The 15,984-nt window shown below is 37.3% G+C and overlaps 1 protein-coding gene and 1 long non-coding RNA gene across 5 annotated transcripts in view; one reads left to right on the top strand and one right to left on the bottom strand.

The window, feature by feature from the left end:
• Positions 1-15,984, bottom strand: part of ZFPM2 (zinc finger protein, FOG family member 2) — a 310,759-nt gene that overhangs the window by 139,976 nt on the left and 154,799 nt on the right. The gene's annotated exons all lie outside the window — the stretch shown is intronic.
• LOC114061174 lies at positions 1,511-8,531 on the top strand. 2 transcript variants are annotated; one of them, XR_003572064.1, is made up of 5 exons: positions 1,511-1,642; positions 2,675-2,746; positions 3,134-3,233; positions 6,416-6,464; positions 8,355-8,531. It is a non-coding gene; the product is annotated as an uncharacterized LOC114061174 (long non-coding RNA). The 2 variants fall into 2 exon arrangements; XR_003572065.1 differs by lacking the exon at positions 1,511-1,642 and having other exon boundaries at positions 2,657-2,746.

The raw sequence follows: 15,984 nt of genomic DNA, 5'->3' as shown, positions 1-15,984 counted from the left end.
TTTTCTCTTTACAATTCAGTGCAACATGTGTAAACATGGATTATACCACATCAGAAACCAAGTTAGCTATCTCGAGAGAATTTGTATCTCTGCTGTGTGTAAGTAAGCAGATTAATTCCTAGATCAGGCATTACCTAATGCATTTTCAATTCAATTTCTTCTTTTCTTTCTGCACACAAGATCAGGGAAGTGGGATTATTTTATTAATTTAACTAATATTTTGCATGTTTTCTCTGTTATCTTTCTTTCCTCCAAAAATTTTTGTTAGCTCCTAGTGAGTGATTTAGTATGAGCAAGGATGTGTAAAGACAAGAGACCTAAGCCCTCAACACCTTACAGAGAAATAAATGGCATAGGGAGTGACAAACTTTTCCTCCCACTACACTACTGGGAATAAGGGATTCTCACATATTTCAAACCCTGATCTACAGCAGCACATCCTGCCTGGGGTAAGCTCAGTTATTGTACAAAATTTAGGAGAAGATTATTTATTCATTAACATTTATGCTGCTTTTATGGAAAATCTCAGAAGTAAAGACTGAGCCAGTCTGGTTTTATTACAGTAGTGCCTGCTAGCACTGTTTGAGGTAAGGGTCTGTCAACATATCACAAAAGCATGGGATTTACTGTGTAAGATCAGTCCACTGGCCCATCGAGCCTGCTAGCATGCCCCTGCTAGCACCCAAGTCTGATGCTTAAGCAGAAGATGGCACAGTAAACCCTTAATACATCTAACTAATTGTGTGTAATGTTAAACTTGGGCACGGGCAGAGGCAAGACATTCCTTCTTGCTCTCTGCAGTGTTCATGTAATGCCCAAAGACAGGAGCCGATTATTCCCCTGTAACTAACAAAGTAACAGACAGTGATAAAAATTATGGATCCTTTGTAAGTCAGCCCTGTAACTAGCCACAGGAATGAGTGTGCTATAATGAACAGAGAAACTCATTATATGTTTCTATTTCACACAAAATTAACATTCAGTCTCTTTTTTTCTCCCTTTAAAATTGGCTCAAAATCATTCCAACCAATGTACTCTAAATTACCTGTTTAGGATGGAACTTCAAATTAGGAAGGGCAAGTACTTGAGCATTGAAAAACATGTCTTGAAGATCAGTAAGAAAAAGGACAGAGAAATTAGAGAAAGGAGAAGGAAAACAGCTGAAACAGTGAACAAGGAGAGATTGGAAAGCGAGGAGAAATGCTAAGTGGCAAGTACAAGAAAAATAAACAAGAGATAAATATTAGGATATGGGAGAAAGTGAAGAGTTAAGGGAATCTATGTAGCTAAAAATGAAACTGCATGGAGAGAGCTGTTGGGGTGCGGACAGAACAGCAAGAGGAAGGCATTCAAAGTCACCAACAGAATTTCCTCTTTCCACAGTGCTCCAGATCCTCTACTGTTTAAGATCCTCAAGTTCTGCATTTCAGGTGATCTCACAGAAATATTCAGAAGTTTGGAATGTGAACAAGATGCCACATAGGGGTGTATGTATGAACAAGGGAACAGCAGAAACTGTCAAATACATTCCTAAATCAACCAAACAGCCCAATAAGGGGAAAAAAAAAAAGAAAAAAAGGGAGTAATATCAATGGCTTAGGTTGATGCAGATCTCAAGGCATTTGGAGAGATTTTGACCTAAGTTAAGGATAGTAACGATTTTTATATCTCTTGAGATATATGTTATAGTTGGCATTTCTCCTATACAACACTTTCCTTCATCCAAACCTGAACTCGTCCTTGTCAGTATCCATATAAATGCAGCAATAATCTATAGTGTATACCTTACACAGATGTAAGGTGATCCTGTTTGTACTCTCAAACAACCCCACCCAAAAGCAACCAAACAATCAAAAAAAGAAGCAGGTTGTTTTTTTTTTTTTTTCTAAAATGAGTAATTTTTTTTCCTCCCCAGACATTTGTGAAATTAGTTATTTTAGTTGTCACCCCTTTTGGAGAATGATGTTCATATCTAAAGTTAAAATTAATACAAATGACTGAAGAGGCACAGCCTCATTACAAAGGATTTATACACAAACCCTCTTATCAATACCAACCTCCTAGTTCTTAGACTCCTAAAGACAGAAATATGGAGCCACAAATAACATTCATTTCCCAATTACTATGCCAACCAGCTCTTTTATTATAGACTGTATTTGCATTTGACTGACTGGCCTATTGGAAACATAGTGCTGCTACACCATCATCAAGCATTTTCTCTTTTTCAAAGACATAATCCAGACCAGTGCGCTATCTGTTGGTTTAATCATTCCTTTACATGATAAGGGATCCTACTCTTTGCAAATCTGGATTTCTGTTAAATACCTTCACATTCCAAATAACACATCAGTCCTGAAATGACGGGAATTCATTGCAGATTAATTGTTTATTGGACTTATGCACAAGTCTACTTATTTTTTTATATTTTTATAGGTGGTACATTTGAGAATGTGTTCAAAGGAGCACTGTTTTGTATTTACATTTTCTTTACAGCTAGGATCTGCATATAATATACATAAAAGTTTAGTCTTCTTTTATGTAATGAAATGTTGTGAACAGCCGGAATCCTACATGCCTCCTTTTTATTTACAATTTTTACATAAAGAGTATAAAAATTAGTTTAATTCACAGTGTGCTGATGTACAACCCTTTGGATGTCTGATCATCATTCCAGGGAATAATCTTGCAACACAGGTGTTTGTTTAACCTGTAGGAAACCTGAGACCTCCAGAGTGCTGTCAAGCAAGTTCGTTAATTTCTTTGTACCTTATCTCCTGCTAGAAAACATTTCCTGTTCTTTCCCTATAAATTCTCCCAGGAAGGAATTTCCTCCTTTTCCCACCTTGATTCAGACACCATAATAACAACAGCACGATTATGTGTTTTGTGACATTTAACAGTCTAGACTGTATACCAAGAACTTCTTGGGGGCAGAAAGCACAAAAAAAAAAAAAAAAAAAAAAAAAAAAAAAAAAAAAAAAAAAAAAAAAAAAAAAAAAAAAAAAAAAAAAAGGCTTATAGCAATTAAATTACTAGAATTAAAATAAATAGTCACAAATACTGTATTCCATTACTTATGCAGATATAATTGATTTTAATTTTCTCTTATTGTTTCTCAGTCTAATTGTTTCAGAGTCAGATTTAAAGTGAAGCTCTGACTGCACTGGCACACAAGTTTAACAGAAGGTCATACACATGCCTTATGTGGCCAATGCTGGGAACTAAGGAATCGAGTAAGAAGAATTTTTGCTATTAAAAAGTAAAATGATGGCTCTTTATAATTCTTTATATAGGGAGAAAGGAGGAATATCTATGGAAAAAATCCACCTTGCTTCTTCAGATATATCCAATTGTCTTAATGACATTCTTATTTTATATGTATCTGGGAGCAAGGCAGAAAATTGTAGTGCTCTGCTGTGCATTGTCTCTAAAATCAGAGTCATCATGGTTTCAGAACAAGAAAGAAAAGTCATCTCTCCTGCCCCACTGAAACATTTGGGATTCTACACCTAGCACACTGTGGTCAGAAATATGGCACAAAGACTTCTGAAATAAAAAAGGGTAAGTGAAAACTGTGACATTCCGTGAATTCCATGAATTCCATGAAAGTCACAAAGAAAGAAATAATGAGAAAAATTACAGTTGTTCAAAATGTCAACATTTTGAAGAAATCAGTGTTTAAATATTAACACTTAAAAATTCTACCAGTACATTGTTTTTCAGTGACATTCATCATAAATTCTGTGACTAGTCTATTGAATGCCATGTTGTGGAAATACATATGTGGGAAAACACCCACTACTAGAAACACTTTTAAGATGGACACAGATTAAAATAGAGTAAGAAAATTCTGTCTTGCATTGTGACGAAGATTTCTAAAATCTTGATATATTTCAAATTTCTTTCAAAGGCACATTCTTCCCATTTCGTTCAGGGATGATTTCAAAATGGCTCTGCTTCTCCCTCTACTTTACTGCAACTAAAATTTAAAGTAAAGTGAAATCTACATCTTCATTATACATATTATATCCAAAAGTATGCACTATTCAATGAAAACATGAAATGCCTCACTTAATGGGCAGTTCAAATATCCCTATGCATATCTTATAGGGAAAATTTTCCATTTGTATAAATCCACCTTTAAGATTTTTTTATTTCAATTGACAGTGCTTTCCTATATGATGTTAAAAGAGTAAGCAATGGTATTTAATTGAATTGAAAGGCAATATGATGATAGTGAGTCCAGTCATGCTTTTACTGTTAACACTGGTGCAATGATTTATTCATTTGCCATTCCACTTACTTTTGTGTTCGAACAACCATAAATTACAGTTACACCTCTACATAACTAGCAGTTGGCACATATGTGATACTGGTAATGACATATATATAAAAAAAGAAGAGATCATGAAAGTATATATGTTCTATTCCAAACCAAAAACTTTTTGACTTTGTGTAGCGAAAAATGGAAATGGTTGGTAAACACTGCCCAGGTCTTAGCACAACCCTAGTGTTAGCAGTTTATCTAAATATAGGGCTGGGCACTCAAATAGACCCTCATTTAATGAAAAAATATGTTAATTTGCAATTTTATTTTATTGGTTTTAATTCTACAATGGAATGATTTAGGATTTATTAACATATTACTTGGAGACTTTCTCTCTGGAGCAGCCTAGTAGTCATGGCATGTGCCTTGCACTTGAAGCATGAGCCCCTTGGATGGCAACTTCAGGCACAGAATTAGCATCACTCACATTTTGCACTCCTGTGATCAAAACAACAGGTGATTCACTACTAATTTTATTTTTAATTTTTCCTGATGGACTTTTTTATTTATTGGAGAGTAAAAATTAATGTTCATAAGGAGAGAGGGGCACTGTAGCCCTCATATTTCCCATGTAACACCCTCAGGACTTTGCTTTGGTTTCTTTGACTAAATCTTGAAAAGTCTTATAAAAAGAGTAACCATATTTTTCAGCAAAACAGCATTATGGTGCTTTGTGTTTTCTGACTGTTCATCTCCACCAGTAACCATAAACTGCTGGCACTAGTGCCAAATTTGTTACAGAGAGATTAATGTTGGCAGCACAAGAGCTTCTGAGCTTTTTAAAATAAATTTGGCACTGAGTTCTAAAAGGGTTCATCATCACTGATCTAGATTACATCCTTCTTTATCAGGAAATAAGTTTCAAAATTCCTATCTAAATAAATACTCCTGATTTATTTGTATTTTGTTCCGCTAGAGATTAATGCATATAGGAAGAATTCTCTGAAGTCATCTGCAAACTCACTGCATTTTTCATTCACTATCTCTAAAAAACTCACGTCTGCAGCTTTAGTGTGATGTAACTGTTATTACACTAATCTTAATTATCACTATTTTAGCTTTTGCCTCCCACAGTTGTTGCCATTGTACTCATGTCTGGTCTAAAACCAGGATTTAAGCTAGCTGAGGCCAGCAGCTGTCTTTTTAGTATCAGGTTCAGAGTCTAGCACAAAGGAGTACTAGTTCCCAACTAGAACCTCAACATGTTGCAGCACTACAGATGTTAAATGTCATAATAATGATTGTATCTTCCTTACACAGTGATTATGAACAAAGCTGTACATCTTTCAAAGAACTCTTGTTTTTACTTTTCACCAGCAGCTGAAGCAAAGAACACATTTCCATTACAAGATGAAGCTGTACAATCTCATCCAACAAATGATCTCACTCTGACCCTCACACTAACTTTGCTATTAAGCAAAAACAGGCACATTTTCCAATATTGATTCCAACTAATGTCTGATCCTAACAGGCATGATCTTATCAGGGCCCCACTATAATAGAAGGAGTGTCAGAGTTAAACAGAATAGGTTTAGATAAGATCACAATCTTCCTCACCATGGTGTGATGCTATCACTGAGTGAGTATAGTATTTGAAGTAATTATCATTAATAGATATTGGCAATAGGAAGAGTGGTCACTGCTAAGATCTAAACAAATTTGTGCATGATAAAATAAAACAAGTTTTATCCGAATAGTGGATATGGTATATGCCCTAAGAGACTTCATTGCCTTTATTTTTTTCTTTGAAATTATAGATATTGAATCAAGAGAGAAATATTGAGGAGCAACGTTGCTCCCATAGTTTGTTCTGTACATTCTGTTTCGTGGCAGACTGCCACTTCGGCCTTTCTGATGCTTTCTCCATGCCTACATTGACCAGATGTCCCATGAGGTGTTGTGTGGACAGACTCTGGTTCCAGGGTTTGCCTGAAGAGCCGTGGCCAAAGCTGATTTCATCAGGTCCTTCCTTGTTAGCACACAGTGGAGCAGCAATGAGCTGTCTGACAGCAGGTGTGGGAAGCAAGGGGTCATCTTTCTAGACTGTAAGCGCCACAGCTGTTTCCTTACTTGAATTATTCTTTGCAGGAATATGGGCAGTGCCACGGTGGACTAGCCTAGAGGACTGGTCTCTAAGGTAAGGGTGGGCTGCAGCAAAAGCCACAAGGTTGACAGTCATCTGGCTTGCTTTGGTTTTTGCTTCAACATTTGTTCTGATTGTGACAGACTTTCTGCATTCTCAGAAAAAAAGGTGGTACTGTAAAAGGGAACACCTGTTTTTGATGTGGCAAATTCTATGTGAAACTCTTAAGTCTTTGTCTCCTGAACCTGTTAGTATGTAAGATCAAAACAGCACAGAATGAAAATAATAATTTATAGCCCTGGAAAAAATGTTATCAACCTAGGAAAACTAAATCTAAAATCCCCTTAACTATTCACCATTATCAAAAATAAGCAAGTGTGCAAGAAGTAGAACTAAAAGGGCACAATCAGTTTTCCATGAAGAAATGTTCTATGTTATTCTGATAACAATACTGAACTCTAATACACTATTTTTCACTCTTACAGACATTAGCTAATTAAGTAATTTAAAAAAAAAATTTCTAAATTAATAGCTTACTTGCCAAGATTGCCCAAATACTGGTCTTATACAGGGAAACCTACAGGCAGCTTTTCTACTTATCTTCATGTATTTGTCTTCTCAAATGTGTGATTAACTCCAGAGCACTGAAATCTTTTTGATAATCACTGAAGATGAATGTATCAGGACAATCAGCAGCATATGGAACACAGAATGCTGCCAGATGTTAACACACTAAAATAAAGCAGAACCATCCATGTACTCTGTATCTTGTCTAAAAATAATATACTCATTGACCTTAACCCTATCAAACCAGTTCCATCTTCAAGGTCAAATAAAATAACAAATATTTATCTTCTATGGAGAGGTTCATAGAGTGTATTTACAGTGTTCAGTGTCACAAAATGCTAGGCATACCTCAGCCTTACTGCTTTAAATGAGAGCTTGGGGTGCTCAGCACCTCCTGGTGGTGCTCAGTGCTAGGCAAAATGAAGTCCTAAGTGCATTATTAATCACTGTTGGAAATTTGCGGTCATGGCGCATTCCCTTTCATTGCTTTTTATTTTTTTCCAAGACTACACATGGAAACAAAAACACCTAGCTAGAGTTAAAAATACAGGCATATAACTGTGATCTCTAGTGCATACTTCATTTGGAAGAGATTTGTGAATGCTCTATGCTGCCTTGAAAGAATAACTTCAGCCATCTTTGTTATCCCAATACAAGTGCAAATATCAAGGTAGCATACTGCTGCAGCTCTCATGAGGCTGGATACCAGGCTACAGTGGGTCAGGGCAGCAAATGCCACCCCATCAATGTCTGTACTTCTTCATGCCTTTCAGCTATCCCAAAGGAGACACTCCTGTCCAGCCTCACAGCCAGAGAAACACAGAAAACAGTGAGAACATCACAACTATATTCTGAACTCTCAGAAGAGTTCAGGAGACCTTACAGTGATAGTTGCAAGACTGAACAAACAGAAAGTTAAGCACCTTTGGTATGACTATCAATGAAATTATTATTTAAGGTCAAAAAGGCCATTTAGTCCCAAGTACACCACTAGCTAGAGCAAGCTAGTTGGTGCTACTACAAAGTCACTTAAATCCTGCAACAAGTGCTAGCAATTAGCTTGGAAGAGGGAATGTGAGGAATGTTAAGGAGGCACATGTGAAGGAGGCACAACCACACCTCACATTTGTGAGGTCAAGTTTGAAAACATGGATATTCTTCTTACTTTCCACTGCCGAATGTGGTGGTGGAGGGGGAAGTGGTTTCAAAAGTAATCAGTGCATGTGCAGTCATTTAATGCACACAGGTACTGTTTCTAAATGCATTTGAGATTTGCTAGCACAGAAGCACAAAATGAGCTCTGAGGATGCCAGTGATGCCAAGAGCCTCTCACAAATATTTCCACATCCAACCTATGGCGTGTTCTCTGTTTTTCAGCCTGGCTAATCGGGGCTCTGGTACCTGATAGTGGATGACTGACTATAAAAATCAAGATTTAGCTTGCTCCCTGAGGCATGCTGTACTGCCAGATCAAAGTGCTCACACTTGGCATCCTGAAATGAAATACCATTGCTCTCACTCTGAAAATGTGTGACACAGAAACCTGGGACAATGATCCTTAGAAACCTGGGACAATGATCCTTATAAGTTAGACAGTATTCCTTAAAAAAGAGGTACAGAAAGCTTTGAAACAAAGTCCTAAATAAAATCGAATGTAATGTTTTGAAAACTACACTGATTTAATATTTGGCTATACACAGAATGTTAATTCTAACCTTAGTTAGCTAGAAAATGGTTTGGGAAGGGATAATATTCAGAAGAAAAAAACCTGCAGGTAGTTGGGAAGGGACATGCCAAAGAAATATAGCAGTTACTTCCTTATTTCTCAGCTAGGCCTTGTTACATTTCAATTAGATTTTGAAAACGGTACCCTATGCAGTGTGACCAACTGTCTAGCTTCCTGTAACATCCCATCTGCCATCTTCTACAAAAAACAGTGTCTCGTTCTGGCCTTTTAAAGCCAATCTTGAAAGATTTTAGCTACCTGCAGGCATTTCTGGGCAGCTGAACAAGCGAAGTTGGCTGCAGACATTTCTCAGCATCAAGGTGCCAAAAGCCACAGGGTCATCTGGTCCTTTTCCTTCCCCCACACCACAGTTCAGCTGCGCCTACACCACTCCTGTCGTCTTGGTCCAGCCTGTTCTTAAACACACCAGCCACAGATTTCCTGCAACCTCCTGAATCACCTCCAGCTTTTTAGTCTCATTAAAATTAGGAAGTTCTTGTATCTAACCTAATCTTCCCTGCTGATACCTTGCTGAGTCTGGAAGGTTCACTTAATGCAACCTATCATGTTCTTCCGTGGCCCATGATCCAGGTGGATCCAAGAAGAGAGGGGAACACTCCACTGTGGATGCATACAGAATTAAGACAGTATTTCTTCTTGGAGGAGGGAATGGGGATTGACTAGAGTGAGAAGGGAATCAGGAATAGAGTAAAATAGCAGATCCCCAAAGAGAAAAATACAATCTGGAATGTAACACATATAAACAACAAGATCCAATATTTAATGTAGGAAGTGCAACCACATCCAAGAGACAAAAACACCATAAAAGCAAATCAGTAAGACTAAGACACACTATGAGGTCTAATGCAGAATTAAAAATTAGCAATAGTAGAACCAGCCAGCTTCAACACAAGCAGAAAAGAAGGAACTAAGACATTTTGGATCTACTATTGTTTTCTGCTTTATTGCTCTCTTTCTTTTATGGTAATTTGCCCCAGTTTTCTTCCAAAAGTGAGAACAACAGCTTGCAGGAGGGGGAGAGAGGGAAGGATCCTTCCTCACCTCCCCAGCTTCAAGGCACACCTCCCTCAGCTCCCCTAAACTTGTCTTTAATGTCCTCACACATGGCAGGAGTTTTAGTTTAGTGTTTGAAAAAAAGTGGTCACTCATCTCCCAAATCAGAGACTCATGTGGAAAAGAAAGCTTCAAAGAAGAAAAATTATTTTGGGAAATGTGAAATGAGCATAAAGAAATACATAAATAATAATTATTAACATACATGAAGCTTTTATTAAAAATAAAAGCTTAAAAATAAAATGCGTCTTCTGTGCATTTCAAATATCAAATCAAATGTCAAAGACAAGATACAAAAACTAATCTGGCAGGGAGAATTTTAAATTGTTAGACAGTCTCAGAGTGAGAATCATCTACATAAAGTATGATGATATCTCATATGTTATGTATTTTATTCTAAATGTATCAGTAGTGTTCAGAATGCTACCCTTCCCTTACAGTACTGAACAGGCAGCATTTTGTCTATGCAAAACTCAATTATTCCCTAAGTTTGTTAAAAGAGCTCAAAAAATTATAACTATGTTTAATGATTCAGAAGTTATGAGGCATTTTGTAAATACGTTGAAATATTTCTCCTAATTCTAGTCTGTGGAACACATGATAAAATGTATTAGTGAAAAGAAAGGGGATACAAGTTTTATTAATTAATATTCAGTTATTTAAGTTGGGATATGAATATCACAGAATGAGAGAAACATTTAATTTGGAAAAAACCTGTGAGATCACTGAGTCCAATCTGTGACTAAATCACCACCTTGTCAACTAGATACTAAGCACCCTGTCCAGTCATTTCTTCAACACCTTCAGGGATGGTGACTCCACCAGCTCCCTTGGCAGTTAATCCCACTGTTTGACCTTCACCCTTTCTGAGAAGAAATTCCTCTTGATGTCCAGCCTGAAACTCCCCTGGTGCAGCTTGAGGCTATGTCCTCTTGTCCTGTCACTAGCTGCTGAGAGAAGAGACCAATTCCTACCTTGCTACAACCAATGAAACAATATAAATCTGAAACTATATAAAATCCGATGGGGCAATGCATATAATATATCATGTATGGAATATCAGGTCACAGCAAAAACCTCTACAAGTAAATAATATCATCAGGTAGAGTACTAGCTGTGCAGCCCTTCCTCTGCTGCACCTGGTCTGGGGCTGTTAGAGAGGGTAAGGACAGAAAGTGACGGTGCCTCCCCTGCTCTTTGCTCTGGAGCCCCAGTGGCTGGCACTAATTGTTTTTGGAGCTTCTCTGGAGCCTGAGGAGCCACCACTGGTTTAGACTGATGAACCTTTCTCCCGGCTTAATAAATGAGACTCAGGACATTTACAAACTTCATTCAGCACTGAATTTCTCAGGCCAAGGTCTGAATTGCCCATATTTTGGTGGTGCAAAGTAGATCTGCTGCATCTGGAAAAGGACACATTTCGCTACCGGCTATGTGATGCTACAACGTCATTAGAAGAGGAGCTAAAGCTGAACAATGATTTTTAGGACATAGTAACAATCAATACTTTCTTCTGACTAGAATAGGCTATTTTTATATACTCACAATCACACTGTTTGTATATATATGTATATGTATACATACTTATATTTATTTTTACTTATTTATGTTTACATATTTATTTTTTATATATTTATGTATTCACACATATTGTGCTAATTATACTTACTAGAAATATTGCGAGATTTTTTGTTTTCTGTTCAAAACCATATTTTCACAAAACACAGTTAATTTTGCTGGTAATAAAACAACTAGAAATACCCTTTATTTCCACCATTTTTGAAAATTCGCAGGTTACTTCTCTTAAACATATTCAGACAGAAAAGGAAATGACCTTTGGAATTTTGATCATTCCGTCATGCTGTATGCAATGGCAAGGAGCCACTGTCTTAAGTGAAATCACTGGTCCATTCTTTTGTAAGAAGTAATTCTTTTATTTAAACGAAGATAGACAATTATTTCAAATACTGCTATTGTTACTATGATATGGTATCTTGGTCTGCATTTTTATTAACACAAACAAATTTTGACACCACCAAAATGGGAATTTTCTTTTCACACCAAAATTTTCTCTACAACACACTTTTATTCCAAACAACTGCTCACTATTGCCTCCTTGAATCTTATGGAAAGCACCCTTGATGTTTTCATAATCCTATGCATTTGTATGTCCAGACAGCACGTATCAGTATCATACTGAGTGGAACACAAGTGCTACCACAGTTCCACAGGCAACAGCATCAAAGTGCTTTTTTTCCTCTACCAATGCAGACTAAGGCTAACTATCCTTGGGCAAGCATAGCTTTATATGTAATAGCCCCCAAAATACCCAGGAGTATCCAGGACATTTTATTTTCAAACATTCAAAGAGAGAGAGCACAAGCCTTTGGTTCTTTCATTTCAGTGTCTACTGTAACTACCAAAGTCTTGGCTTAACAATGTAAACATCTTAGCAGACACAAGCACCTTCATAGTTTTATATTCCACTAAATTGATGAAATTTCCCATGCTTGTTCTATGAATGTGAAACTGTTGAAAAACAAATGTGCCAACATTTTAGAAACTGAATTTTATTTTAGAATAAAAAAATAGTGTTAACATTTAGTGAGAAGGAAGTTATTTCAAAAACTGCTGAATATTTAAATCTGACTTTTTATACCTGCTTTGTCTATAATACTTATGTTTCATAAGTAAGAAGAGGTATCATTATAAAAAGCATGAATTGAAAAAAATTTCCGCAGAGGACAACATTAATGTTAAATTCCTCATCTTAAATATGGGTACAGAACTAGTGCCTTTTTGATATTGCAGTGCAATGAGGTACATGAATGACCCTAAATAGAGATAAATTATTTGTCTTGTATGATGTTTTAAAATAAGACCACATCACATTATAAAATCTGTGTTATAAATTTAGCAAAATCTACATTTGCTAAATAAGTATTTGAGTCTTAAAGCCTGTGGTACAGAGAAGATGAGACTAGCTAGAAAATTATTAAGATAAGACAGTCTAGAAGCACAAGAATACGTTGCTACTGAAGTTTATTGCAGTGATTCTCTGTAAACATGTGGGTCCTTTCCAATTCAGCATATTTTGTGATTCTGTGATCCTAAAATGCAAGAGCCTGGCACTTTCAGATAGCATCTCTCTCTACTGATGTCTGAGAGGCCCTGGACCAAATATTCCTGCCTTTTTTTTCTGTTCTAGGCTCCTGACTTCGCTTTATCTCTCCTGCTGGGCCATCCCCTTGCTCTGCTCTCAGCTTGCCAAAATAGGACAGAGGGTTTATTGAGTGTTCTCCCAGGGAACTAAGTTAGTTTAATGGGAATGACTGGCAATGTCTACTACTAAATAACAGTAGTATTAGGATAAATTCTGCTCAATGGAGCTGCTTATAGCAAGCACCAAGTAACTGAATTATTTTTAAAAACCTTTCAAAGTGACTAGTTTTAAACAAATGCTAAAGTTCTGCTGTTTTGATAAACAGGTGTCAAAATGTACCATGGGTATATGGCCCCCTTAAAAAGAGCTATAGTCAAGGAAAAGAGATTAGAAAGCAAGAACACTTTTATGTAAAAATCCTCTGTTGACATAATACTACATTCTGGAAATCACCCATTCAGAAATGAAGGAAAAAAAGATGTAATTTCAATCCTGTCTTATTTCTATGTCCCTTAAATATTTAATAATATAAAATTACAGCTGTGGTAATGGTGTGCAGTACTAATACCAATGGACAATTAGCATTTAGACAAAGGTGTAGGATCTAGATGATCTTTCTTTTAATGTACCAGGTTGCTTCATCACCTATTTGCGATCTGGAAACAAAATCTTCAAGCTGGGAAAAAGTGCTTTCAGCATTTTCTGAAACAAGTGTTTATTCAGATACTTACCACGTCTTGTTATCATATTAGTAACATATTTAAATTAACTATTTTATGTAAATGTAAATAAAAAAGCAGAAATATCTTTTTTTTAATAAAAGTGTATAAACTAAATTATGCACCAAAGTTTTAAAAAAAGTCTTTCTATTACTGTATTCACCTCAACTACATGTCTATATAAATGGGAGAGCATTTGGTAAAACGTGAGGCATTGTGAGGTGACATGTTCTCAAAGACCATTGTGGATGGCCATGTGGATGTCCACATCATCTTGGCACATCTCAATATTTTGAAATGTTTCAGTTTGTATGAAGTGGCCTCAAGTTGTGCCAGAGAAGGTTTACATTAGATAATAGGAAAACTTTCCTCACTGAGAGGGTGGTCAGTAATAGGAACAGGCTACCTGGATAAGTGCTGGAATTGCCATCTCTGAAGAGTTCAAAAAACATTTGGAGGACATGTCGTGGTTGTGCTGGGTTAACAGCTGAACTCTATGTTCTTAGAGGTCTTTTCCAACCTTAATGATTCTATGGTTCTGAGTGACAAACTCCAACACATGCACAGTGGACCAGCACCTACCTGGCTGTTGGTGTGACATCATGTGCTGTCCTGAAGTGCTACAACAACATCATCTGCTTGTGTTTGAGACAGAAGAAAGTGATCTTAAACTAGTTCTAGATGAGGAAAACCTGACAGTAATAGTAGTAAAAATGAGAAAGAAATGCTTTTGTAGTCATTGGACACATTTAAAGGTGTAAAATCAGTACAATAAATTTTAGAATCAAGGTTCAGTACACAATACACTATTTTTGGTAATTAAATATAAAAATGGCTCTGCAATATTAAAAGCCATAATCTTCATTTGCAGCTAAATATCGAAAGATAAAATCTACCTTATCCCTTTCTACGTTTGAACAAGAGAAACAGAGGCTACAGACTGGCTACACCCTGATTGTGGACAGATTACTGGCTGTCTCCATGGCCATGCAGCACCTCCAACCAAAGTTACCAGAAAACCCTCGTGCTGCAACTCTGAAGATTAAAGTCAGTGTCTAACCTACACAAGGTTTTTGACCCAAAGTGACCAGTCCCAGATGAGGTAGTGAGTAACTTTGCTGCATTCTGAACCTTGGATCCTCAGCCCCTCACAGGCTATCCGGTCACACATGTCTGTGAGCATGTCTTCCAGACAAAGTGTCTCTTCGGTGCTGAATCTCTCAGATCCCTTTAAAGGGTGCCTGCTGTGTCCCACTGCTTCTTTGGCCCAGCTGTCCACACTCTCCTCCTATGGATTTCCTTCAGAGCCACGTTGAATCCTCTTTTCCTTATCAGGCCAGAACAGGCCTGCCCCGCATGCTCCTCCCTGAGACAAGGAGATGAGAATGGGGGGCTGCATTCAGCTACTCATTGTTTTGCTTCACAAAACCATGCCATGGGCACAGATTAACACCAAAAACTAGACGGAAGCAGCCAAGGGAAAAGGCATCTCAGAACGCCTCCACACAGCTGCTGGAGCAATCACTGCTCGATGTCCATCATGGGCTATGTGGTTCACTGCTGCTTTCATTTCCAAGGGCCTCATTCCCCCTCAAACAGGGAAAATATTTACAGCTGAAAAAGGTAAGTGAATGGCTTTTTCTTTACTAGGCTGCTAGTGCCTTGAATTTAGATATGCTTACACACAGCAGCTCCTCTTTCAGCAGTTTGTATGACCAGCCTAGAGAGATCTTCTGCTCTTCTCACCTGCATGGTCATATTAGTCATGGCATTTGTGCAAAACCACCTTCCTGTTAAAGATGGGAGTCACAAGCTAGGAATCTCATGCTTCAAAATATGCTCCTGTATGCTTGTAGATACTCATGAACTACTGAATCTTCTGTGATGCAACAACATACAAAGTTGGAGCCTTCCTGGTGAAACTAGAGATAAAATTGTGTCGTCTTCCTTTCTACAGCTGAGTTCTCACCAGCTGTAGAGAGACAGTAGTATTCTACAAACTCTTCATGGGTCTGTTTGTCAAAACAGCAAGATTATATTAAATCTCAGACAGAACCTGGAAACATGTACACTTTCTAGGCTTGAAAAGATATTTCTATGCATTTCATTTTCTTGGGAATATCAACTATTATGGAACAGTAAATGGAAAGTGAAAGTAGTGGAGGGAAATGGAAGGCAGTAACCTCTATGCCCAATTGTGCAGACACATACAAACTACGTATGCAACTGAGAGCAGAGGAATCTTGCCAGTTTGGCAAAATTACAGGAACAGATCATTAAATGAGATCTATCACCCGGGTCCTGCACTTTGGCCCCAACAACCCC

The sequence above is a fragment of the Empidonax traillii genome, unplaced genomic scaffold (assembly GCF_003031625.1).
Source record: "Empidonax traillii isolate 1590-97213 ecotype Southwest subspecies unplaced genomic scaffold, ASM303162v1 scaffold318:size782537, whole genome shotgun sequence".
NCBI lineage: Eukaryota > Metazoa > Chordata > Aves > Passeriformes > Tyrannidae > Empidonax > Empidonax traillii.
Note: the sequence above shows the minus strand (reverse complement) of the source record. Positions and strands in the feature narration are given on the sequence as shown.